Source organism: Lepisosteus oculatus, chromosome 3 (genome assembly GCF_040954835.1).
Source record: "Lepisosteus oculatus isolate fLepOcu1 chromosome 3, fLepOcu1.hap2, whole genome shotgun sequence".
NCBI lineage: Eukaryota > Metazoa > Chordata > Actinopteri > Semionotiformes > Lepisosteidae > Lepisosteus > Lepisosteus oculatus.
In genome coordinates, this window is record NC_090698.1 from 8,925,574 (window position 1) to 8,952,388 (window position 26,815).

Sequence of the window (26,815 nt, forward strand, 5' to 3'; positions counted from 1 at the left end):
GCGTCCTGTTCGACTGGAACGAGCTATCGCGAGGGTTAGACTAATATCTCAACACGATGTGTTTGACCTCTTATTGAGTAATGAGCTGCATCTGTCCCATCAGCCGATTCAGAGAAGAACTGACGGTACAGAGGAGCGGTATAAACAGAGATGTGCAGTTTGGGATATTTTAGGTTGGTTCACTTTCTGGTTATATGCCCCCAAAAATCCGGTTTTCAGTTTTTAACTGAGAGAAATACCAATGCTGTCAACATGTTTTCGTACACCATAACATGCTGCAAGAAAAGCATTTATTTGTACATTGTGAATTGCTGGGTATAATAACACTGACCCACAGGTACTACACACTGGCTTCATCGTTGGCAGTGATATTCATGTGCAGATGTAAATAACAAAAGGGGCATACAGCTGCTCTTACAGTCATCCAAACGAGGAGTCTCTTGCATCGTCTTGGAAAAACAAGCACACAGAGGCAGATGCATTACACTCCAAAAACATTTTGCTGGCACGTTCAAATGAGCGAGTTACGGAGATTGTGACCGAGACAGACGAGCTGTTCTGTACAGTTGCGTTTTTCTGCCTAGTGTCATTCGTGTTCTACAGTTTTTCCCTAAACACTGAAACCAGCGAAGTTTTGCAATTTCCCCCTAAAAGAGCAGAAGTCTAGCTGATAAATATGTGCCGTTAATACACTACGTTAGCGTTCACGTTTGATCAATTACAATATTTTTGCTAACACAAATATAAGCGAATGCTCTACTCAAAAACTAGTGTGGTGGACAGCAGCTTCAAATGATCAATTTCAAGTGAACGGAGCACATTTTGGTTTGAGCGATTCCGTCCACATGGAGCATCACATGTCTAGTTTGCGATTAATGTCTGTATTCACTTTTATGAGGCGCTTTAGAATAGCAGTACTTTCAGATTGTTTTAAACACAGTATTGCTAATCGGCCTTTGCCGTAAAGCCGGCGATACGGCCCTTTTGGACCGTTATGTTGAGCAAGAAAAACCAGACATTTGGCGCGTTAAACAAACACGTCGAAGAAAAGACCAAACTTCATTAAAGGGCACCGTTAATTACGGCAATAGGGAAAAGGCCATGGTGTGGTGGACTAATAATTCACGTGTTTAGATACTGTAATCTTTTCAAAGCCTAGAAACCTGGTCATCTTTAAAATGGGATTTGTGTCTAACTGACGTACAGCGCAAGTACAACACGTTTGATTTAGGATGCTGGGTACATATGCTGAAGCCTTTTACGTCGAGTTCACATACTGCTTTCCCAACGAAGTATTGGCGGTGCCCGTTTCTCCTCTTCGCGGAATAGGGGACCTTGGGAGATGCGAGAGTTGAGCAATTCAGCCATTGCCTTAAAGGCATGGAGGGGCTCTCGTTCTGGCAGCCGACATCAAAGAACTCCTGCCTGTGGCGCCGTTTTCAAACCTGTACGATCCGATACGTCACAGCTCAGGCTGCTCCCGTTTCCTGAAGAGAGCCCTGCTTTTCCCGGGAAGAACGCAGACGCTGGACTCGGTCACTCCCAGTGTATTTTTACTATTGATTTCAGTTGCTATGCTACAGTCTGGGAGAAGCAATACCGAACTGACACTTTCTACTCAACTGCTTGCTTGAGCAGCTGAGCACCCTCCGTGTGCAGAAGCAGGCATCCTAGACAGTACTGCATTCACACCCAACCCACACAACTCCCCTTAGGAAAGAAGCAGCTCCGTACAAGAGACACTTTGCAAGCCAGTTTATTCCTCATTCACAGCAAGTCAGTTCATGGGTTTGTGTTGCTTTCTCCTGTGCAGGACTGTCCCCAGCAGAGCAGCACAGACCAGCCCCACAGCAGTCACCACACCAGCCAGGATCACAGCCTCCACAGGCAGGCCTGGAAAGAAAGCACAGAGGAGCCTCAGCAAGTGGGCACTGCTACAGAGAGGGGCCAGCTGACACGACAGCACCTCCTGCCAGTACCTGTGGCTTTGTCCTCCTCTGCTCTTAGCTGGGAGCTCCGGCCTTCTGCCTCCACTGGCCTCTCAGCAACCTGCTCTTGCAGCACAAACACGGGACCCACAGTGGCATCAGCTTCCCACTCAGGAGCTGCAACAAGAGCAGGACAACTTGACCCCCACTACCCTGAGGAGATCCATGCCATGAGTGGCAGAGGAAGGGTGCCTTACCCCCTGTAGAAGCCAGGTCCCTCCTGCTCCTGCCACCCCAATACCTGGATCGTACACTTGGCACACAGCTGGAGTCACAGCAGCTGCAGACCTGGTCACTCCCATCCACTGATCTCCACCTACAGCAGGGACACAGGGTCAGAGCAGCTCCCTCACCTGAGCACCAGCTGGACACAGCAGCCCCCTGCCTCCTCACTGACCTGCTGCCCTCAGTGTAGCAGTCCTTGTTCAGGGAGTCCACACTCTGGGAAGCAGGAGTCACCTTCAGGTGGCAGGTGATGTAGATCTGCCAAGAGCACGAGTGGATCAAGCTACACCCAGGCCTCCATCTTGGGCTTGTAATGGACATGCCGTTTTAAGAACCTTCTGCTTTCATGGGTATCAGGATCAAGTACTCACTGAGCTCCTGGCATCCTGATAGAACCTGAAGGCATCCAGCTTCATCTGCAGCTTGGTGTCCTGGGTTCTTGGCATGAACTGCGAGCTGGAGCCTGTGGATTTGGCATCAGTCAGGCACCTGAAAGGAGAGAAGGCAGTGTAGAACTGGAGAGACGGCAGGCAGTGTTCACTAGCTCAAGCCACCCGAGGGCACACCCACCCTTTGTTCTCAATGAAGGAGTAGCTGGGGGTGGAGGTCTGGTCAGGGACCAAGGTGGCCACGCAGCTGTCCACAAAGAGCCGCAGAGGCTGGTGGTTGGCCTGGGTGACGGAGGCTTCGATGTTCAGGACGTCCCCCAGGTAGAACACATTGGAGGACCTCTGGGAGCTCCAGTCATCTGGATGAGAAGGGAACCCCAATCTCAAGCACAGATCCCATTGATCCAACTGCACTGGCTGTACAGTCACACCGTGCTTCATCTCAGGGGAGACCTACCACTCATGAGGCTCAGGGAGAAGTCCAGCAGATCCTCAGCAGACTTGGTGGAGGTGTAGGGGACCCAGGTGGGCTTCAGGGCATTGCTGCTCACATTGTGGAGCCTAGCAGACAGGAGGCAGGCGTCAGCAGGGAGTCAAGCTCCAGGCAGGCAGCCCTGCTGCTCCTCCAGGACTCACCTCATGTAGTGACACTCGATACCCACAACAGCGCCATTCGTTCTCACTATGGGGGTGTTGGCCAGCGGCTTCGGGGTGTAGTTGAGAGAGAAGCTGTACACCAGTTGCTCGTCCACGGTCTAGACAGATCACAGATCCAGTCACCCAACTGCCGAGAACCCGAAGCTGCCCAACGGCAGAACCACTTACACTCAGCACACTGCGACACGCCTGCAGCTCAGCCTCGAAGATCAGGAGCTGCGCCGCGGTGTCCTGCCGGGTGACCGCACAGTCTCCCAGGCTGAGATCCGAAGCGTTGATCAGCTGCCCGGTGCCGAACAGGTCTGTCTTGACCTGCACCACGATCGTACTCTCCCCGCACTGCGCCGACACAGCCCGGATAACCTGCTGCTTCTGCTGCCGTGGCAGCAGAGGCGAGTCCAGAAAGGCGACCCCCTTGCGCCTGATGCCGGATTGGACGTTAGCGCGGGCGCGCCATTGCGCAGCATCACACAGAACTGCGAGGAACAGCAAGGTCAACAGCCGAAAGGCAAGACCACTAGAAAAGCACATCTTGAAATGAAAACAACTCGCAAAACCACGATGCCTGCTGTTTGCGAGCTCCTTCTTTTTAAAGCCACCGAGACTTTCGCACGTGATGACGTTCAGGTTCGCGGAGTGAGTTTCACGAGGACCCGAACTCTGTCAGCTCACACGCAGGAGGACAGGATATTGAATAGACGGCTCATTGTTTACAGTGAATACTTACGGTTAAACACCGGGGTAAAGTTAGCTTGAAGTTCGAAAACGATTTTGGCACCCCTTCAGCGTTTTCACGACACAAGCTATTGGCTTGTGAACAGCATTCCCCTATCCCAGTGCATAGTGCCACATTAAATAGAAGCACGAGAAAAAGAGATTCAGAACGCAAAGCTGTGTCGGTCTTCTGTGTAAACAATCGGTTTGAAAATCATGGGAGCTGTTTTTAATAAGCTGCTGGGTAAAGAATATTTGAATCTTTCTGCTGTCAGTATTGTGAATATAGTTGACCCTTACCTGAATGAAAACAGGACATACAGAAAGGGTTTCAGAAATCAAGCAAAACTTTATTCCCGTGCTTGCAGTCTGGGTAATTGGAGACTGCGCTGTTCTGCTTCCTATGGTGATATACGGGCTTTTCGCACGAAGCCGTATTGAGCAGTATTTCTCGCGTTGTGGACGTGTGTTCCAGTTAGTGCGTAATTACGCATCGATGAAAAACCGGAGGTTTCAAAAAAGATAATTAGCTCACTGATAGTTTGATGTAGAGGCTGTGGACATTTCCACAAGTCGTGGTCTTTAAAATGCATTTGGTTTGAAGGCGTTCTGTGCTTCCATTGCGAAGATATGGACAAAAGAATATTCGTGCGTGGTCCACAAAAGTGCTAAAAACGACAATATGAAGGCTGTTAAAACATTCACAATGTACTTGATACACAAAGCAAGTGTTTTCGTAACCCTAGGAGGTTTCGTGAAAGCGCTACAGGCGTGCCAAAATCGTTTTCGAACTTCCGGCTAACTTTCCCCCGGTCAGTTACACTAGGACACTGGCTGTATTTTGCGGTACGTACGTCTAATATTTCCTGTTAGAGCTTTTGCCTGCTGACCACCAGATGTTGAGAATGATCTGATCAGAGGTGAACTAGTGAGAAAAGATAAGACCCGGTCCGAAAACGTCTCACTTTACATACAGTACATCATAAGATCTCATTATTGCACAAATGATTTCAATGAATTTGCCGACAATGAGATATTTCGTGGCTTTAATGTGTCCCTCTAGTGAGAAGACAAACTCGTAGTGATACAGTATTTCCTTCTCCAGATCTGTGTGCAGTGACGACACGTGTTTTGTCCCCCAGCTGAAATGTTGGTTGTGGGGACTACTGGAGTCCGTCTTCTACAGTGGAAGACACGAATGGCTTTCCATTAAGTCTCCACGATAGCACACACACACTGTCATTTGAAATCGATTTAGAGAGCTGGACTGATCTGAAGAGTGTCTATTGGGTTGGACTCCTGCCTAGTGTACATTCAGGGGGAGTTTGCATGTGCAGTTATGCTAGGAACTGGCTCATCTCCACCACTTTCATTGGAGGCGGGCTGTAGAGAACTGGGTGAAAGTCACACTCATCTTGTTCATGCACAGCACTAGTCCCCCAGTTAAATCATGGTTTAATTTTTCCTTTGACAGGTAGCTGAAGGAAAAACTAATTGTAATCAAACTAGAAATGTTTGGCTGCCTGGGTCCTGGTGTGTTGTTCTAAAGAACTAGAACAGGAGGGCATTGGCTGAACTCACTCAGAAGGGAGAGGGAGCAAGTTTGTCAACTTGCGCCCGAGGGCTGGAGAGATGAAAGAGGAATTGGTTATGAGCCCTCTAGGTATTTTTCCCCCCCAAAGTGCAGTCAATTAGAATCCAGGCCAGTCGAAGGAATATCATTAAGACCACAGACTCCAAGAAAAAGCAGTGGCCAAGAACTAGTGCAAGTACTTGTCTATGAAAGATGGAAAAACACAGCCATTGAAGAGGCTTACAGGGACATCTTCACATAGACACCGAACTACAGCACTTAATGCTGACAGAAGAGGGAAGCATACAAAACAGTACACAAGGGAGTTCAGAACAAGGCCTTTATTCATACTCCAGATTAGGCTTGGTATTCTGGATGTGAGGTCTAGATCTCCACACAGCCACCAACACCAGAGAACAGACCACAAGCACAGTGGAGGCAGCTACTACCAGCAGCCCATAGCTCAGGAACCGGGGTGCTGTGGAGAGAAGAGCTTTAGTGAGGGGTCAGACACAGGGAACAGGATCAGACACTCAGCCTCCATCCCCCTCCCTCACCTTCAGGATGGGAATCCAGCTGACCCAGAGCTGGAAGCTCAGATCCAACCAGGATCACTTCCCCACTGGACACCAGCACAGTTTCTCTGGAGGAGTCCTCTGCCACTCGAGCAACAGCTCTTCCTGCAAGAGGACAGGACAACAGCATCAGGAAAGGACACACACAGCTGACTGGCACACAACCGCCCTGTCCCCAGAGAACTCACTCCTCCTGCCACAGGTGGGCACACAGCGGTCAGTAGCAGTCGGCTGGCACACTGCTGCACTACAGTGGATGAACACCTGGAGAGAGCACAGCAAGGGTCACTGCACAGCCCAGGACCAGCCACCACCTCCTTCCCCACAAGCTGCTCCCTACCTTCTCCATCAGAGGCACCTGAGAGGCAGGATCCACAAAAGTGAACATCTGAATCATGAAGCGCTGGTAGTGCGTTGGGTACGGCAGCCCTGAGGAGCCACCCACAGGGATCAAGGTGGTCTGGTAGTTGTCACCTCCGTAGGGACACCTGCAAGGACAGCAACAGGGAGGGTGAGCCCTGCCACAAGGGGACACTACTGAGACAAGCCAGTCGGAGCCACAGGGGTCAGATTACCCAGCAACCAGAAGGCTCCAGCTGGGCTGGCTGAGAGGACTGGGAGTGGAAGTGGCCCAGCAGTCCCCCAGGGTCAGGACAATGTTGGGGTCAGTCCTGCTCAAGATGTGGACCTCCACATACACAGGATCCCGCAGCACCTTGGTCACAGGGTAGTCCAGGTCACTGTAGTAGGAGTCATACAGCTCTCCTGAGGACAAGAGCAGCAGCGGGGTTCAGCAGAAGCCCCACACACTCGGCTCACACAGCCCAAGGCCTGACAGCTACCTCTTGCAATCCTGAGCTCCACACGGAGAGGTCCTGGAGACACTGCCGGAAGGGGTGGGGAGACCGTGTAGACCACAGCCCGCACTGGAACAAGGTCATCGTCTGCATACCTGCACTGGAAGAACAGCCTGGAGAGAGAGAAGCAGGCAGTCATGGGATCCAGCAAGACCAGAGCAGTCTGGGAAGCAGCAGCTGCTCACTCACTTGTAGAAACTGTCCCTTGTGATGGAGCCAGCAGGTCCCCCAATCACAGCAAATGTTGAGGACATCATGTTCTCATACACCACAGCACCACCTTCAATCTGGAGGAAGGACACATGAACAAGGTCAGGAATCACCACAGGAACAACATCCTCAGCTGAAGGATCAAGCCCCTCACCTTCATGCTGGTGCCACAGGCACTGACTGGGAACTGGAACATGGCAAAGCCAGCAGTGGTGCCAACAGGGCCACAGGGGGCACTCCTGCCCCCCTGCAGGCTGACTGAATCCAGGCTCAGCTGAGGGCTGGTGGCATTCCTGGACACGACCACCACAAACTGGCCATCCCTGGTGCACTGGACAGTCACTGGAGGAAAGCAAGAGCTGGTAAACCAAGCCTGTTAAGCTCATCATAGAAGGCGCTCAAGAGCCAAAAACCCACCTTCATTCCCATAGTAACAGCGATTTTGGCCGGACGGATCAAAGCAGCAATTATTAGCTTCACAGTCACTTTTACTGATAGTCAAGTTACCACATGCCATCTTGTCACTGTCATTAACCAGGCACTTCTGCACCTGAGCTAAAGAACAATCCAACGATAGCAAAAACAACACAATGTACAACCCCATCCTCCCTCTGCTCATGGACTTCTCCATCGTGAAACTCGCCGAGGAACTGCAGACAAGCGGCGCTCAGCTCCTGAAATACGCGCTGCGCCCTGATTGGCTGAGGGCGGCGATTGGAGGGCTGTAGCGCGCGCACGAGGACTTCGGACACTCAGAGCGTCACCCGAGTCAGCTGATTAATCACGGAGCGTCCTGTTCGACTGGAACGAGCTATCGCGAGGGTTAGACTAATATCTCAACACGATGTGTTTGACCTCTTATTGAGTAATGAGCTGCATCTGTCCCATCAGCCGATTCAGAGAAGAACTGACGGTACAGAGGAGCGGTATAAACAGAGATGTGCAGTTTGGGATATTTTAGGTTGGTTCACTTTCTGGTTATATGCCCCCAAAAATCCGGTTTTCAGTTTTTAACTGAGAGAAATACCAATGCTGTCAACATGTTTTCGTACACCATAACATGCTGCAAGAAAAGCATTTATTTGTACATTGTGAATTGCTGGGTATAATAACACTGACCCACAGGTACTACACACTGGCTTCATCGTTGGCAGTGATATTCATGTGCAGATGTAAATAACAAAAGGGGCATACAGCTGCTCTTACAGTCATCCAAACGAGGAGTCTCTTGCATCGTCTTGGAAAAACAAGCACACAGAGGCAGATGCATTACACTCCAAAAACATTTTGCTGGCACGTTCAAATGAGCGAGTTACGGAGATTGTGACCGAGACAGACGAGCTGTTCTGTACAGTTGCGTTTTTCTGCCTAGTGTCATTCGTGTTCTACAGTTTTTCCCTAAACACTGAAACCAGCGAAGTTTTGCAATTTCCCCCTAAAAGAGCAGAAGTCTAGCTGATAAATATGTGCCGTTAATACACTACGTTAGCGTTCACGTTTGATCAATTACAATATTTTTGCTAACACAAATATAAGCGAATGCTCTACTCAAAAACTAGTGTGGTGGACAGCAGCTTCAAATGATCAATTTCAAGTGAACGGAGCACATTTTGGTTTGAGCGATTCCGTCCACATGGAGCATCACATGTCTAGTTTGCGATTAATGTCTGTATTCACTTTTATGAGGCGCTTTAGAATAGCAGTACTTTCAGATTGTTTTAAACACAGTATTGCTAATCGGCCTTTGCCGTAAAGCCGGCGATACGGCCCGGCCCTTTTGGACCGTTATGTTGAGCAAGAAAAACCAGACATTTGGCGCGTTAAACAAACACGTCGAAGAAAAGACCAAACTTCATTAAAGGGCACCGTTAATTACGGCAATAGGGAAAAGGCCATGGTGTGGTGGACTAATAATTCACGTGTTTAGATACTGTAATCTTTTCAAAGCCTAGAAACCTGGTCATCTTTAAAATGGGATTTGTGTCTAACTGACGTACAGCGCAAGTACAACACGTTTGATTTAGGATGCTGGGTACATATGCTGAAGCCTTTTACGTCGAGTTCACATACTGCTTTCCCAACGAAGTATTGGCGGTGCCCGTTTCTCCTCTTCGCGGAATAGGGGACCTTGGGAGATGCGAGAGTTGAGCAATTCAGCCATTGCCTTAAAGGCATGGAGGGGCTCTCGTTCTGGCAGCCGACATCAAAGAACTCCTGCCTGTGGCGCCGTTTTCAAACCTGTACGATCCGATACGTCACAGCTCAGGCTGCTCCCGTTTCCTGAAGAGAGCCCTGCTTTTCCCGGGAAGAACGCAGACGCTGGACTCGGTCACTCCCAGTGTATTTTTACTATTGATTTCAGTTGCTATGCTACAGTCTGGGAGAAGCAATACCGAACTGACACTTTCTACTCAACTGCTTGCTTGAGCAGCTGAGCACCCTCCGTGTGCAGAAGCAGGCATCCTAGACAGTACTGCATTCACACCCAACCCACACAACTCCCCTTAGGAAAGAAGCAGCTCCATACAAGAGACACTTTGCAAGCCAGTTTATTCCTCATTCACAGCAAGTCAGTTCATGGGTTTGTGTTGCTTTCTCCTGTGCAGGACTGTCCCCAGCAGAGCAGCACAGACCAGCCCCACAGCAGTCACCACACCAGCCAGGATCACAGCCTCCACAGGCAGGCCTGGAAAGAAAGCACAGAGGAGCCTCAGCAAGTGGGCACTGCTACAGAGAGGGGCCAGCTGACACGACAGCACCTCCTGCCAGTACCTGTGGCTTTGTCCTCCTCTGCTCTTAGCTGGGAGCTCCGGCCTTCTGCCTCCACTGGCCTCTCAGCAACCTGCTCTTGCAGCACAAACACGGGACCCACAGTGGCATCAGCTTCCCACTCAGGAGCTGCAACAAGAGCAGGACAACTTGACCCCCACTACCCTGAGGAGATCCATGCCATGAGTGGCAGAGGAAGGGTGCCTTACCCCCTGTAGAAGCCAGGTCCCTCCTGCTCCTGCCACCCCAATACCTGGATCGTACACTTGGCACACAGCTGGAGTCACAGCAGCTGCAGACCTGGTCACTCCCATCCACTGATCTCCACCTACAGCAGGGACACAGGGTCAGAGCAGCTCCCTCACCTGAGCACCAGCTGGACACAGCAGCCCCCTGCCTCCTCACTGACCTGCTGCCCTCAGTGTAGCAGTCCTTGTTCAGGGAGTCCACACTCTGGGAAGCAGGAGTCACCTTCAGGTGGCAGGTGATGTAGATCTGCCAAGAGCACGAGTGGATCAAGCTACACCCAGGCCTCCATCTTGGGCTTGTAATGGACATGCCGTTTTAAGAACCTTCTGCTTTCATGGGTATCAGGATCAAGTACTCACTGAGCTCCTGGCATCCTGATAGAACCTGAAGGCATCCAGCTTCATCTGCAGCTTGGTGTCCTGGGTTCTTGGCATGAACTGCGAGCTGGAGCCTGTGGATTTGGCATCAGTCAGGCACCTGAAAGGAGAGAAGGCAGTGTAGAACTGGAGAGACGGCAGGCAGTGTTCACTAGCTCAAGCCACCCGAGGGCACACCCACCCTTTGTTCTCAATGAAGGAGTAGCTGGGGGTGGAGGTCTGGTCAGGGACCAAGGTGGCCACGCAGCTGTCCACAAAGAGCCGCAGAGGCTGGTGGTTGGCCTGGGTGACGGAGGCTTCGATGTTCAGGACGTCCCCCAGGTAGAACACATTGGAGGACCTCTGGGAGCTCCAGTCATCTGGATGAGAAGGGAACCCCAATCTCAAGCACAGATCCCATTGATCCAACTGCACTGGCTGTACAGTCACACCGTGCTTCATCTCAGGGGAGACCTACCACTCATGAGGCTCAGGGAGAAGTCCAGCAGATCCTCAGCAGACTTGGTGGAGGTGTAGGGGACCCAGGTGGGCTTCAGGGCATTGCTGCTCACATTGTGGAGCCTAGCAGACAGGAGGCAGGCGTCAGCAGGGAGTCAAGCTCCAGGCAGGCAGCCCTGCTGCTCCTCCAGGACTCACCTCATGTAGTGACACTCGATACCCACAACAGCGCCATTCGTTCTCACTATGGGGGTGTTGGCCAGCGGCTTCGGGGTGTAGTTGAGAGAGAAGCTGTACACCAGTTGCTCGTCCACGGTCTAGACAGATCACAGATCCAGTCACCCAACTGCCGAGAACCCGAAGCTGCCCAACGGCAGAACCACTTACACTCAGCACACTGCGACACGCCTGCAGCTCAGCCTCGAAGATCAGGAGCTGCGCCGCGGTGTCCTGCCGGGTGACCGCACAGTCTCCCAGGCTGAGATCCGAAGCGTTGATCAGCTGCCCGGTGCCGAACAGGTCTGTCTTGACCTGCACCACGATCGTACTCTCCCCGCACTGCGCCGACACAGCCCGGATAACCTGCTGCTTCTGCTGCCGTGGCAGCAGAGGCGAGTCCAGAAAGGCGACCCCCTTGCGCCTGATGCCGGATTGGACGTTAGCGCGGGCGCGCCATTGCGCAGCATCACACAGAACTGCGAGGAACAGCAAGGTCAACAGCCGAAAGGCAAGACCACTAGAAAAGCACATCTTGAAATGAAAACAACTCGCAAAACCACGATGCCTGCTGTTTGCGAGCTCCTTCTTTTTAAAGCCACCGAGACTTTCGCACGTGATGACGTTCAGGTTCGCGGAGTGAAGATTTTCACGAGGACCCGAACTCTGTCAGCTCACACGCAGGAGGACAGGATATTGAATAGACGGCTCATTGTTTACAGTGAATACTTACGGTTAAACACCGGGGTAAAGTTAGCTTGAAGTTCGAAAACGATTTTGGCACCCCTTCAGCGTTTTCACGACACAAGCTATTGGCTTGTGAACAGCATTCCCCTATCCCAGTGCATAGTGCCACATTAAATAGAAGCACGAGAAAAAGAGATTCAGAACGCAAAGCTGTGTCGGTCTTCTGTGTAAACAATCGGTTTGAAAATCATGGGAGCTGTTTTTAATAAGCTGCTGGGTAAAGAATATTTGAATCTTTCTGCTGTCAGTATTGTGAATATAGTTGACCCTTACCTGAATGAAAACAGGACATACAGAAAGGGTTTCAGAAATCAAGCAAAACTTTATTCCCGTGCTTACAGTCTGGGTAATTGGAGACTGCGCTGTTCTGCTTCCTATGGTGATATACGGGCTTTTCGCACGAAGCCGTATTGAGCAGTATTTCTCGCGTTGTGGACGTGTGTTCCAGTTAGTGCGTAATTACGCATCGATGAAAAACCGGAGGTTTCAAAAAAGATAATTAGCTCACTGATAGTTTGATGTAGAGGCTGTGGACATTTCCACAAGTCGTGGTCTTTAAAATGCATTTGGTTTGAAGGCGTTCTGTGCTTCCATTGCGAAGATATGGACAAAAGAATATTCGTGCGTGGTCCACAAAAGTGCTAAAAACGACAATATGAAGGCTGTTAAAACATTCACAATGTACTTGATACACAAAGCAAGTGTTTTCGTAACCCTAGGAGGTTTCGTGAAAGCGCTACAGGCGTGCCAAAATCGTTTTCGAACTTCCGGCTAACTTTCCCCCGGTCAGTTACACTAGGACACTGGCTGTATTTTGCGGTACGTACGTCTAATATTTCCTGTTAGAGCTTTTGCCTGCTGACCACCAGATGTTGAGAATGATCTGATCAGAGGTGAACTAGTGAGAAAAGATAAGACCCGGTCCGAAAACGTCTCACTTTACATACAGTACATCATAAGATCTCATTATTGCACAAATGATTTCAATGAATTTGCCGACAATGAGATATTTCGTGGCTTTAATGTGTCCCTCTAGTGAGAAGACAAACTCGTAGTGATACAGTATTTCCTTCTCCAGATCTGTGTGCAGTGACGACACGTGTTTTGTCCCCCAGCTGAAATGTTGGTTGTGGGGACTACTGGAGTCCGTCTTCTACAGTGGAAGACACGAATGGCTTTCCATTAAGTCTCCACGATAGCACACACACACTGTCATTTGAAATCGATTTAGAGAGCTGGACTGATCTGAAGAGTGTCTATTGGGTTGGACTCCTGCCTAGTGTACATTCAGGGGGAGTTTGCATGTGCAGTTATGCTAGGAACTGGCTCATCTCCACCACTTTTATTGGAGGCGGGCTGTAGAGAACTGGGTGAAAGTCACACTCATCTTGTTCATGCACAGCACTAGTCCCCCAGTTAAATCATGGTTTAATTTTTCCTTTGACAGGTAGCTGAAGGAAAAACTAATTGTAATCAAACTAGAAATGTTTGGCTGCCTGGGTCCTGGTGTGTTGTTCTAAAGAACTAGAACAGGAGGGCATTGGCTGAACTCACTCAGAAGGGAGAGGGAGCAAGTTTGTCAACTTGCGCCCGAGGGCTGGAGAGATGAAAGAGGAATTGGTTATGAGCCCTCTAGGTATTTTTCCCCCCCAAAGTGCAGTCAATTAGAATCCAGGCCAGTCGAAGGAATATCATTAAGGCCACAGACTCCAAGAAAAAGCAGTGGCCAAGAACTAGTGCAAGTACTTGTCTATGAAAGATGGAAAAACACAGCCATTGAAGAGGCTTACAGGGACATCTTCACATAGACACCGAACTACAGCACTTAATGCTGACAGAAGAGGGAAGCATACAAAACAGTACACAAGGGAGTTCAGAACAAGGCCTTTATTCATACTCCAGATTAGGCTTGGTATTCTGGATGTGAGGTCTAGATCTCCACACAGCCACCAACACCAGAGAACAGACCACAAGCACAGTGGAGGCAGCTACTACCAGCAGCCCATAGCTCAGGAACCGGGGTGCTGTGGAGAGAAGAGCTTTAGTGAGGGGTCAGACACAGGGAACAGGATCAGACACTCAGCCTCCATCCCCCTCCCTCACCTTCAGGATGGGAATCCAGCTGACCCAGAGCTGGAAGCTCAGATCCAACCAGGATCACTTCCCCACTGGACACCAGCACAGTTTCTCTGGAGGAGTCCTCTGCCACTCGAGCAACAGCTCTTCCTGCAAGAGGACAGGACAACAGCATCAGGAAAGGACACACACAGCTGACTGGCACACAACCGCCCTGTCCCCAGAGAACTCACTCCTCCTGCCACAGGTGGGCACACAGCGGTCAGTAGCAGTCGGCTGGCACACTGCTGCACTACAGTGGATGAACACCTGGAGAGAGCACAGCAAGGGTCACTGCACAGCCCAGGACCAGCCACCACCTCCTTCCCCACAAGCTGCTCCCTACCTTCTCCATCAGAGGCACCTGAGAGGCAGGATCCACAAAAGTGAACATCTGAATCATGAAGCGCTGGTAGTGCGTTGGGTACGGCAGCCCTGAGGAGCCACCCACAGGGATCAAGGTGGTCTGGTAGTTGTCACCTCCGTAGGGACACCTGCAAGGACAGCAACAGGGAGGGTGAGCCCTGCCACAAGGGGACACTACTGAGACAAGCCAGTCGGAGCCACAGGGGTCAGATTACCCAGCAACCAGAAGGCTCCAGCTGGGCTGGCTGAGAGGACTGGGAGTGGAAGTGGCCCAGCAGTCCCCCAGGGTCAGGACAATGTTGGGGTCAGTCCTGCTCAAGATGTGGACCTCCACATACACAGGATCCCGCAGCACCTTGGTCACAGGGTAGTCCAGGTCACTGTAGTAGGAGTCATACAGCTCTCCTGAGGACAAGAGCAGCAGCGGGGTTCAGCAGAAGCCCCACACACTCGGCTCACACAGCCCAAGGCCTGACAGCTACCTCTTGCAATCCTGAGCTCCACACGGAGAGGTCCTGGAGACACTGCCGGAAGGGGTGGGGAGACCGTGTAGACCACAGCCCGCACTGGAACAAGGTCATCGTCTGCATACCTGCACTGGAAGAACAGCCTGGAGAGAGAGAAGCAGGCAGTCATGGGATCCAGCAAGACCAGAGCACTCTGGGAAGCAGCAGCTGCTCACTCACTTGTAGAAACTGTCCCTTGTGATGGAGCCAGCAGGTCCCCCAATCACAGCAAATGTTGAGGACATCATGTTCTCATACACCACAGCACCACCTTCAATCTGGAGGAAGGACACATGAACAAGGTCAGGAATCACCACAGGAACAACATCCTCAGCTGAAGGATCAAGCCCCTCACCTTCATGCTGGTGCCACAGGCACTGACTGGGAACTGGAACATGGCAAAGCCAGCAGTGGTGCCAACAGGGCCACAGGGGGCACTCCTGCCCCCCTGCAGGCTGACTGAATCCAGGCTCAGCTGAGGGCTGGTGGCATTCCTGGACACGACCACCACAAACTGGCCATCCCTGGTGCACTGGACAGTCACTGGAGGAAAGCAAGAGCTGGTAAACCAAGCCTGTTAAGCTCATCATAGAAGGCGCTCAAGAGCCAAAAACCCACCTTCATTCCCATAGTAACAGCGATTTTGGCCGGACGGATCAAAGCAGCAATTATTAGCTTCACAGTCACTTTTACTGATAGTCAAGTTACCACATGCCATCTTGTCACTGTCATTAACCAGGCACTTCTGCACCTGAGCTAAAGAACAATCCAACGATAGCAAAAACAACACAATGTACAACCCCATCCTCCCTCTGCTCATGGACTTCTCCATCGTGAAACTCGCCGAGGAACTGCAGACAAGCGGCGCTCAGCTCCTGAAATACGCGCTGCGCCCTGATTGGCTGAGGGCGGCGATTGGAGGGCTGTAGCGCGCGCACGAGGACTTCGGACACTCAGAGCGTCACCCGAGTCAGCTGATTAATCACGGAGCGTCCTGTTCGACTGGAACGAGCTATCGCGAGGGTTAGACTAATATCTCAACACGATGTGTTTGACCTCTTATTGAGTAATGAGCTGCATCTGTCCCATCAGCCGATTCAGAGAAGAACTGACGGTACAGAGGAGCGGTATAAACAGAGATGTGCAGTTTGGGATATTTTAGGTTGGTTCACTTTCTGGTTATATGCCCCCAAAAATCCGGTTTTCAGTTTTTAACTGAGAGAAATACCAATGCTGTCAACATGTTTTCGTACACCATAACATGCTGCAAGAAAAGCATTTATTTGTACATTGTGAATTGCTGGGTATAATAACACTGACCCACAGGTACTACACACTGGCTTCATCGTTGGCAGTGATATTCATGTGCAGATGTAAATAACAAAAGGGGCATACAGCTGCTCTTACAGTCATCCAAACGAGGAGTCTCTTGCATCGTCTTGGAAAAACAAGCACGCAGAGGCAGATGCATTACACTCCAAAAACATTTTGCTGGCACGTTCAAATGAGCGAGTTACGGAGATTGTGACCGAGACAGACGAGCTGTTCTGTACAGTTGCGTTTTTCTGCCTAGTGTCATTCGTGTTCTACAGTTTTTCCCTAAACACTGAAACCAGCGAAGTTTTGCAATTTCCCCCTAAAAGAGCAGAAGTCTAGCTGATAAATATGTGCCGTTAATACACTACGTTAGCGTTCACGTTTGATCAATTACAATATTTTTGCTAACACAAATATAAGCGAATGCTCTACTCAAAAACTAGTGTGGTGGACAGCAGCTTCAAATGATCAATTTCAAGTGAACGGAGCACATTTTGGTTTGAGCGATTCCGTCCACATGGAGCATCACATGTCTAGTTTGCGATTAATGTCTGTATTCACTTTTATGAGGCGCTTTAGAATAGCAGTACTTTCAGATTGTTTTAAACACAGTATTGCTAATCGGCCTTTGCCGTAAAGCCGGCGATACGGCCCTTTTGGACCGTTATGTTGAGCAAGAAAAACCAGACATTTGGCGCGTTAAACAAACACGTCGAAGAAAAGACCAAACTTCATTAAAGGGCACCGTTAATTACGGCAATAGGGAAAAGGCCATGGTGTGGTGGACTAATAATTCACGTGTTTAGATACTGTAATCTTTTCAAAGCCTAGAAACCTGGTCATCTTTAAAATGGGATTTGTGTCTAACTGACGTACAGCGCAAGTACAACACGTTTGATTTAGGATGCTGGGTACATATGCTGAAGCCTTTTACGTCGAGTTCACATACTGCTTTCCCAACGAAGTATTGGCGGTGCCCGTTTCTCCTCTTCGCGGAATAGGGGACCTTGGGAGATGCGAGAGTTGAGCAATTCAGCCATTGCCTTAAAGGCATGGAGGGGCTCTCGTTCTGGCAGCCGACATCAAAGAACTCCTGCCTGTGGCGCCGTTTTCAAACCTGTACGATCCGATACGTCACAGCTCAGGCTGCTCCCGTTTCCTGAAGAGAGCCCTGCTTTTCCCGGGAAGAACGCAGACGCTGGACTCGGTCACTCCCAGTGTATTTTTACTATTGATTTCAGTTGCTATGCTACAGTCTGGGAGAAGCAATACCGAACTGACACTTTCTACTCAACTGCTTGCTTGAGCAGCTGAGCACCCTCCGTGTGCAGAAGCAGGCATCCTAGACAGTACTGCATTCACACCCAACCCACACAACTCCCCTTAGGAAAGAAGCAGCTCCGTACAAGAGACACTTTGCAAGCCAGTTTATTCCTCATTCACAGCAAGTCAGTTCATGGGTTTGTGTTGCTTTCTCCTGTGCAGGACTGTCCCCAGCAGAGCAGCACAGACCAGCCCCACAGCAGTCACCACACCAGCCAGGATCACAGCCTCCACAGGCAGGCCTGGAAAGAAAGCACAGAGGAGCCTCAGCAAGTGGGCACTGCTACAGAGAGGGGCCAGCTGACACGACAGCACCTCCTGCCAGTACCTGTGGCTTTGTCCTCCTCTGCTCTTAGCTGGGAGCTCCGGCCTTCTGCCTCCACTGGCCTCTCAGCAACCTGCTCTTGCAGCACAAACACGGGACCCACAGTGGCATCAGCTTCCCACTCAGGAGCTGCAACAAGAGCAGGACAACTTGACCCCCACTACCCTGAGGAGATCCATGCCATGAGTGGCAGAGGAAGGGTGCCTTACCCCCTGTAGAAGCCAGGTCCCTCCTGCTCCTGCCACCCCAATACCTGGATCGTACACTTGGCACACAGCTGGAGTCACAGCAGCTGCAGACCTGGTCACTCCCATCCACTGATCTCCACCTACAGCAGGGACACAGGGTCAGAGCAGCTCCCTCACCTGAGCACCAGCTGGACACAGCAGCCCCCTGCCTCCTCACTGACCTGCTGCCCTCAGTGTAGCAGTCCTTGTTCAGGGAGTCCACACTCTGGGAAGCAGGAGTCACCTTCAGGTGGCAGGTGATGTAGATCTGCCAAGAGCACGAGTGGATCAAGCTACACCCAGGCCTCCATCTTGGGCTTGTAATGGACATGCTGTTTTAAGAACCTTCTGCTTTCATGGGTATCAGGATCAAGTACTCACTGAGCTCCTGGCATCCTGATAGAACCTGAAGGCATCCAGCTTCATCTGCAGCTTGGTGTCCTGGGTTCTTGGCATGAACTGCGAGCTGGAGCCTGTGGATTTGGCATCAGTCAGGCACCTGAAAGGAGAGAAGGCAGTGTAGAACTGGAGAGACGGCAGGCAGTGTTCACTAGCTCAAGCCACCCGAGGGCACACCCACCCTTTGTTCTCAATGAAGGAGTAGCTGGGGGTGGAGGTCTGGTCAGGGACCAAGGTGGCCACGCAGCTGTCCACAAAGAGCCGCAGAGGCTGGTGGTTGGCCTGGGTGACGGAGGCTTCGATGTTCAGGACGTCCCCCAGGTAGAACACATTGGAGGACCTCTGGGAGCTCCAGTCATCTGGATGAGAAGGGAACCCCAATCTCAAGCACAGATCCCATTGATCCAACTGCACTGGCTGTACAGTCACACCGTGCTTCATCTCAGGGGAGACCTACCACTCATGAGGCTCAGGGAGAAGTCCAGCAGATCCTCAGCAGACTTGGTGGAGGTGTAGGGGACCCAGGTGGGCTTCAGGGCATTGCTGCTCACATTGTGGAGCCTAGCAGACAGGAGGCAGGCGTCAGCAGGGAGTCAAGCTCCAGGCAGGCAGCCCTGCTGCTCCTCCAGGACTCACCTCATGTAGTGACACTCGATACCCACAACAGCGCCATTCGTTCTCACTATGGGGGTGTTGGCCAGCGGCTTCGGGGTGTAGTTGAGAGAGAAGCTGTACACCAGTTGCTCGTCCACGGTCTAGACAGATCACAGATCCAGTCACCCAACTGCCGAGAACCCGAAGCTGCCCAACGGCAGAACCACTTACACTCAGCACACTGCGACACGCCTGCAGCTCAGCCTCGAAGATCAGGAGCTGCGCCGCGGTGTCCTGCCGGGTGACCGCACAGTCTCCCAGGCTGAGATCCGAAGCGTTGATCAGCTGCCCGGTGCCGAACAGGTCTGTCTTGACCTGCACCACGATCGTACTCTCCCCGCACTGCGCCGACACAGCCCGGATAACCTGCTGCTTCTGCTGCCGTGGCAGCAGAGGCGAGTCCAGAAAGGCGACCCCCTTGCGCCTGATGCCGGATTGGACGTTAGCGCGGGCGCGCCATTGCGCAGCATCACACAGAACTGCGAGGAACAGCAAGGTCAACAGCCGAAAGGCAAGACCACTAGAAAAGCACATCTTGAAATGAAAACAACTCGCAAAACCACGATGCCTGCTGTTTGCGAGCTCCTTCTTTTTAAAGCCACCGAGACTTTCGCACGTGATGACGTTCAGGTTCGCGGAGTGAAGATTTTCACGAGGACCCGAACTCTGTCAGCTCACACGCAGGAGGACAGGATATTGAATAGACGGCTCATTGTTTACAGTGAATACTTACGGTTAAACACCGGGGTAAAGTTAGCTTGAAGTTCGAAAACGATTTTGGCACCCCTTCAGCGTTTTCACGACACAAGCTATTGGCTTGTGAACAGCATTCCCCTATCCCAGTGCATAGTGCCACATTAAATAGAAGCACGAGAAAAAGAGATTCAGAACGCAAAGCTGTGTCGGTCTTCTGTGTAAACAATCGGTTTGAAAATCATGGGAGCTGTTTTTAATAAGCTGCTGGGTAAAGAATATTTGAATCTTTCTGCTGTCAGTATTGTGAATATAGTTGACCCTTACCTGAATGAAAACAGGACATACAGAAAGGGTTTCAGAAATCAAGCAAAACTTTATTCCCGTGCTTACAGTCTGGGTAATTGGAGACTGCGCTGTTCTGCTTCCTATGGTGATATACGGGCTTTTCGCACGAAGCCGTATTGAGCAGTATTTCTCGCGTTGTGGACGTGTGTTCCAGTTAGTGCGTAATTACGCATCGATGAAAAACCGGAGGTTTCAAAATAGATAATTAGCTCACTGATAGTTTGATGTAGAGGCTGTGGACATTTCCACAAGTCGTGGTCTTTAAAATGCATTTGGTTTGAAGGCGTTCTGTGCTTCCATTGCGAAGATATGGACAAAAGAATATTCGTGCGTGGTCCACAAAAGTGCTAAAAACGACAATATGAAGGCTGTTAAAACATTCACAATGTACTTGATACACAAAGCAAGTGTTTTCGTAACCCTAGGAGGTTTCGTGAAAGCGCTACAGGCGTGCCAAAATCGTTTTCGAACTTCCGGCTAACTTTCCCCCGGTCAGTTACACTAGGACACTGGCTGTATTTTGCGGTACGTACGTCTAATATTTCCTGTTAGAGCTTTTGCCTGCTGGCCACCAGATGTTGAGAATGATCTGATCAGAGGTGAACTAGTGAGAAAAGATAAGACCCGGTCCGAAAACGTCTCACTTTACATACAGTACATCATAAGATCTCATTATTGCACAAATGATTTCAATGAATTTGCCGACAATGAGATATTTCGTGGCTTTAATGTGTCCCTCTAGTGAGAAGACAAACTCGTAGTGATACAGTATTTCCTTCTCCAGATCTGTGTGCAGTGACGACACGTGTTTTGTCCCCCAGCTGAAATGTTGGTTGTGGGGACTACTGGAGTCCGTCTTCTACAGTGGAAGACACGAATGGCTTTCCATTAAGTCTCCACGATAGCACACACACACTGTCATTTGAAATCGATTTAGAGAGCTGGACTGATCTGAAGAGTGTCTATTGGGTTGGACTCCTGCCTAGTGTACATTCAGGGGGAGTTTGCATGTGCAGTTATGCTAGGAACTGGCTCATCTCCACCACTTTTATTGGAGGCGGGCTGTAGAGAACTGGGTGAAAGTCACACTCATCTTGTTCATGCACAGCACTAGTCCCCCAGTTAAATCATGGTTTAATTTTTCCTTTGACAGGTAGCTGAAGGAAAAACTAATTGTAATCAAACTAGAAATGTTTGGCTGCCTGGGTCCTGGTGTGTTGTTCTAAAGAACTAGAACAGGAGGGCATTGGCTGAACTCACTCAGAAGGGAGAGGGAGCAAGTTTGTCAACTTGCGCCCGAGGGCTGGAGAGATGAAAGAGGAATTGGTTATGAGCCCTCTAGGTATTTTTCCCCCCCAAAGTGCAGTCAATTAGAATCCAGGCCAGTCGAAGGAATATCATTAAGACCACAGACTCCAAGAAAAAGCAGTGGCCAAGAACTAGTGCAAGTACTTGTCTATGAAAGATGGAAAAACACAGCCATTGAAGAGGCTTACAGGGACATCTTCACATAGACACCGAACTACAGCACTTAATGCTGACAGAAGAGGGAAGCATACAAAACAGTACACAAGGGAGTTCAGAACAAGGCCTTTATTCATACTCCAGATTAGGCTTGGTATTCTGGATGTGAGGTCTAGATCTCCACACAGCCACCAACACCAGAGAACAGACCACAAGCACAGTGGAGGCAGCTACTACCAGCAGCCCATAGCTCAGGAACCGGGGTGCTGTGGAGAGAAGAGCTTTAGTGAGGGGTCAGACACAGGGAACAGGATCAGACACTCAGCCTCCATCCCCCTCCCTCACCTTCAGGATGGGAATCCAGCTGACCCAGAGCTGGAAGCTCAGATCCAACCAGGATCACTTCCCCACTGGACACCAGCACAGTTTCTCTGGAGGAGTCCTCTGCCACTCGAGCAACAGCTCTTCCTGCAAGAGGACAGGACAACAGCATCAGGAAAGGACACACACAGCTGACTGGCACACAACCGCCCTGTCCCCAGAGAACTCACTCCTCCTGCCACAGGTGGGCACACAGCGGTCAGTAGCAGTCGGCTGGCACACTGCTGCACTACAGTGGATGAACACCTGGAGAGAGCACAGCAAGGGTCACTGCACAGCCCAGGACCAGCCACCACCTCCTTCCCCACAAGCTGCTCCCTACCTTCTCCATCAGAGGCACCTGAGAGGCAGGATCCACAAAAGTGAACATCTGAATCATGAAGCGCTGGTAGTGCGTTGGGTACGGCAGCCCTGAGGAGCCACCCACAGGGATCAAGGTGGTCTGGTAGTTGTCACCTCCGTAGGGACACCTGCAAGGACAGCAACAGGGAGGGTGAGCCCTGCCACAAGGGGACACTACTGAGACAAGCCAGTCGGAGCCACAGGGGTCAGATTACCCAGCAACCAGAAGGCTCCAGCTGGGCTGGCTGAGAGGACTGGGAGTGGAAGTGGCCCAGCAGTCCCCCAGGGTCAGGACAATGTTGGGGTCAGTCCTGCTCAAGATGTGGACCTCCACATACACAGGATCCCGCAGCACCTTGGTCACAGGGTAGTCCAGGTCACTGTAGTAGGAGTCATACAGCTCTCCTGAGGACAAGAGCAGCAGCGGGGTTCAGCAGAAGCCCCACACACTCGGCTCACACAGCCCAAGGCCTGACAGCTACCTCTTGCAATCCTGAGCTCCACACGGAGAGGTCCTGGAGACACTGCCGGAAGGGGTGGGGAGACCGTGTAGACCACAGCCCGCACTGGAACAAGGTCATCGTCTGCATACCTGCACTGGAAGAACAGCCTGGAGAGAGAGAAGCAGGCAGTCATGGGATCCAGCAAGACCAGAGCACTCTGGGAAGCAGCAGCTGCTCACTCACTTGTAGAAACTGTCCCTTGTGATGGAGCCAGCAGGTCCCCCAATCACAGCAAATGTTGAGGACATCATGTTCTCATACACCACAGCACCACCTTCAATCTGGAGGAAGGACACATGAACAAGGTCAGGAATCACCACAGGAACAACATCCTCAGCTGAAGGATCAAGCCCCTCACCTTCATGCTGGTGCCACAGGCACTGACTGGGAACTGGAACATGGCAAAGCCAGCAGTGGTGCCAACAGGGCCACAGGGGGCACTCCTGCCCCCCTGCAGGCTGACTGAATCCAGGCTCAGCTGAGGGCTGGTGGCATTCCTGGACACGACCACCACAAACTGGCCATCCCTGGTGCACTGGACAGTCACTGGAGGAAAGCAAGAGCTGGTAAACCAAGCCTGTTAAGCTCATCATAGAAGGCGCTCAAGAGCCAAAAACCCACCTTCATTCCCATAGTAACAGCGATTTTGGCCGGACGGATCAAAGCAGCAATTATTAGCTTCACAGTCACTTTTACTGATAGTCAAGTTACCACATGCCATCTTGTCACTGTCATTAACCAGGCACTTCTGCACCTGAGCTAAAGAACAATCCAACGATAGCAAAAACAACACAATGTACAACCCCATCCTCCCTCTGCTCATGGACTTCTCCATCGTGAAACTCGCCGAGGAACTGCAGACAAGCGGCGCTCAGCTCCTGAAATACGCGCTGCGCCCTGATTGGCTGAGGGCGGCGATTGGAGGGCTGTAGCGCGCGCACGAGGACTTCGGACACTCAGAGCGTCACCCGAGTCAGCTGATTAATCACGGAGCGTCCTGTTCGACTGGAACGAGCTATCGCGAGGGTTAGACTAATATCTCAACACGATGTGTTTGACCTCTTATTGAGTAATGAGCTGCATCTGTCCCATCAGCCGATTCAGAGAAGAACTGACGGTACAGAGGAGCGGTATAAACAGAGATGTGCAGTTTGGGATATTTTAGGTTGGTTCACTTTCTGGTTATATGCCCCCAAAAATCCGGTTTTCAGTTTTTAACTGAGAGAAATACCAATGCTGTCAACATGTTTTCGTACACCATAACATGCTGCAAGAAAAGCATTTATTTGTACATTGTGAATTGCTGGGTATAATAACACTGACCCACAGGTACTACACACTGGCTTCATCGTTGGCAGTGATATTCATGTGCAGATGTAAATAACAAAAGGGGCATACAGCTGCTCTTACAGTCATCCAAACGAGGAGTCTCTTGCATCGTCTTGGAAAAACAAGCACGCAGAGGCAGATGCATTACACTCCAAAAACATTTTGCTGGCACGTTCAAATGAGCGAGTTACGGAGATTGTGACCGAGACAGACGAGCTGTTCTGTACAGTTGCGTTTTTCTGCCTAGTGTCATTCGTGTTCTACAGTTTTTCCCTAAACACTGAAACCAGCGAAGTTTTGCACTTTCCCCCTAAAAGAGCAGAAGTCTAGCTGATAAATATGTGCCGTTAATACACTACGTTAGCGTTCACGTTTGATCAATTACAATATTTTTGCTAACACAAATATAAGCGAATGCTCTACTCAAAAACTAGTGTGGTGGACAGCAGCTTCAAATGATCAATTTCAAGTGAACGGAGCACATTTTGGTTTGAGCGATTCCGTCCACATGGAGCATCACATGTCTAGTTTGCGATTAATGTCTGTATTCACTTTTATGAGGCGCTTTAGAATAGCAGTACTTTCAGATTGTTTTAAACACAGTATTGCTAATCGGCCTTTGCCGTAAAGCCGGCGATACGGCCCTTTTGGACCGTTATGTTGAGCAAGAAAAACCAGACATTTGGCGCGTTAAACAAACACGTCGAAGAAAAGACCAAACTTCATTAAAGGGCACCGTTAATTACGGCAATAGGGAAAAGGCCATGGTGTGGTGGACTAATAATTCACGTGTTTAGATACTGTAATCTTTTCAAAGCCTAGAAACCTGGTCATCTTTAAAATGGGATTTGTGTCTAACTGACGTACAGCGCAAGTACAACACGTTTGATTTAGGATGCTGGGTACATATGCTGAAGCCTTTTACGTCGAGTTCACATACTGCTTTCCCAACGAAGTATTGGCGGTGCCCGTTTCTCCTCTTCGCGGAATAGGGGACCTTGGGAGATGCGAGAGTTGAGCAATTCAGCCATTGCCTTAAAGGCATGGAGGGGCTCTCGTTCTGGCAGCCGACATCAAAGAACTCCTGCCTGTGGCGCCGTTTTCAAACCTGTACGATCCGATACGTCACAGCTCAGGCTGCTCCCGTTTCCTGAAGAGAGCCCTGCTTTTCCCGGGAAGAACGCAGACGCTGGACTCGGTCACTCCCAGTGTATTTTTACTATTGATTTCAGTTGCTATGCTACAGTCTGGGAGAAGCAATACCGAACTGACACTTTCTACTCAACTGCTTGCTTGAGCAGCTGAGCACCCTCCGTGTGCAGAAGCAGGCATCCTAGACAGTACTGCATTCACACCCAACCCACACAACTCCCCTTAGGAAAGAAGCAGCTCCGTACAAGAGACACTTTGCAAGCCAGTTTATTCCTCATTCACAGCAAGTCAGTTCATGGGTTTGTGTTGCTTTCTCCTGTGCAGGACTGTCCCCAGCAGAGCAGCACAGACCAGCCCCACAGCAGTCACCACACCAGCCAGGATCACAGCCTCCACAGGCAGGCCTGGAAAGAAAGCACAGAGGAGCCTCAGCAAGTGGGCACTGCTACAGAGAGGGGCCAGCTGACACGACAGCACCTCCTGCCAGTACCTGTGGCTTTGTCCTCCTCTGCTCTTAGCTGGGAGCTCCGGCCTTCTGCCTCCACTGGCCTCTCAGCAACCTGCTCTTGCAGCACAAACACGGGACCCACAGTGGCATCAGCTTCCCACTCAGGAGCTGCAACAAGAGCAGGACAACTTGACCCCCACTACCCTGAGGAGATCCATGCCATGAGTGGCAGAGGAAGGGTGCCTTACCCCCTGTAGAAGCCAGGTCCCTCCTGCTCCTGCCACCCCAATACCTGGATCGTACACTTGGCACACAGCTGGAGTCACAGCAGCTGCAGACCTGGTCACTCCCATCCACTGATCTCCACCTACAGCAGGGACACAGGGTCAGAGCAGCTCCCTCACCTGAGCACCAGCTGGACACAGCAGCCCCCTGCCTCCTCACTGACCTGCTGCCCTCAGTGTAGCAGTCCTTGTTCAGGGAGTCCACACTCTGGGAAGCAGGAGTCACCTTCAGGTGGCAGGTGATGTAGATCTGCCAAGAGCACGAGTGGATCAAGCTACACCCAGGCCTCCATCTTGGGCTTGTAATGGACATGCTGTTTTAAGAACCTTCTGCTTTCATGGGTATCAGGATCAAGTACTCACTGAGCTCCTGGCATCCTGATAGAACCTGAAGGCATCCAGCTTCATCTGCAGCTTGGTGTCCTGGGTTCTTGGCATGAACTGCGAGCTGGAGCCTGTGGATTTGGCATCAGTCAGGCACCTGAAAGGAGAGAAGGCAGTGTAGAACTGGAGAGACGGCAGGCAGTGTTCACTAGCTCAAGCCACCCGAGGGCACACCCACCCTTTGTTCTCAATGAAGGAGTAGCTGGGGGTGGAGGTCTGGTCAGGGACCAAGGTGGCCACGCAGCTGTCCACAAAGAGCCGCAGAGGCTGG

At 50.9% G+C, this 26,815-nt stretch overlaps 3 pseudogenes; all 3 read right to left on the reverse strand.

Annotated features, from left to right (window-relative positions):
* Window positions 1-5,887: 5,887 nt before the first annotated feature.
* On the reverse strand, window positions 5,888-10,271 carry LOC138237792 (zona pellucida sperm-binding protein 4-like; annotated as a pseudogene).
* Window positions 10,272-13,871: 3,600 nt separating this feature from the next.
* On the reverse strand, window positions 13,872-18,250 carry LOC138237793 (zona pellucida sperm-binding protein 4-like; annotated as a pseudogene).
* A 3,600-nt stretch (window positions 18,251-21,850) lies between these two features.
* LOC138237794 (zona pellucida sperm-binding protein 4-like) lies at window positions 21,851-26,229 on the reverse strand (annotated as a pseudogene).
* Between the last annotated feature and the right edge of the window lie 586 nt (window positions 26,230-26,815).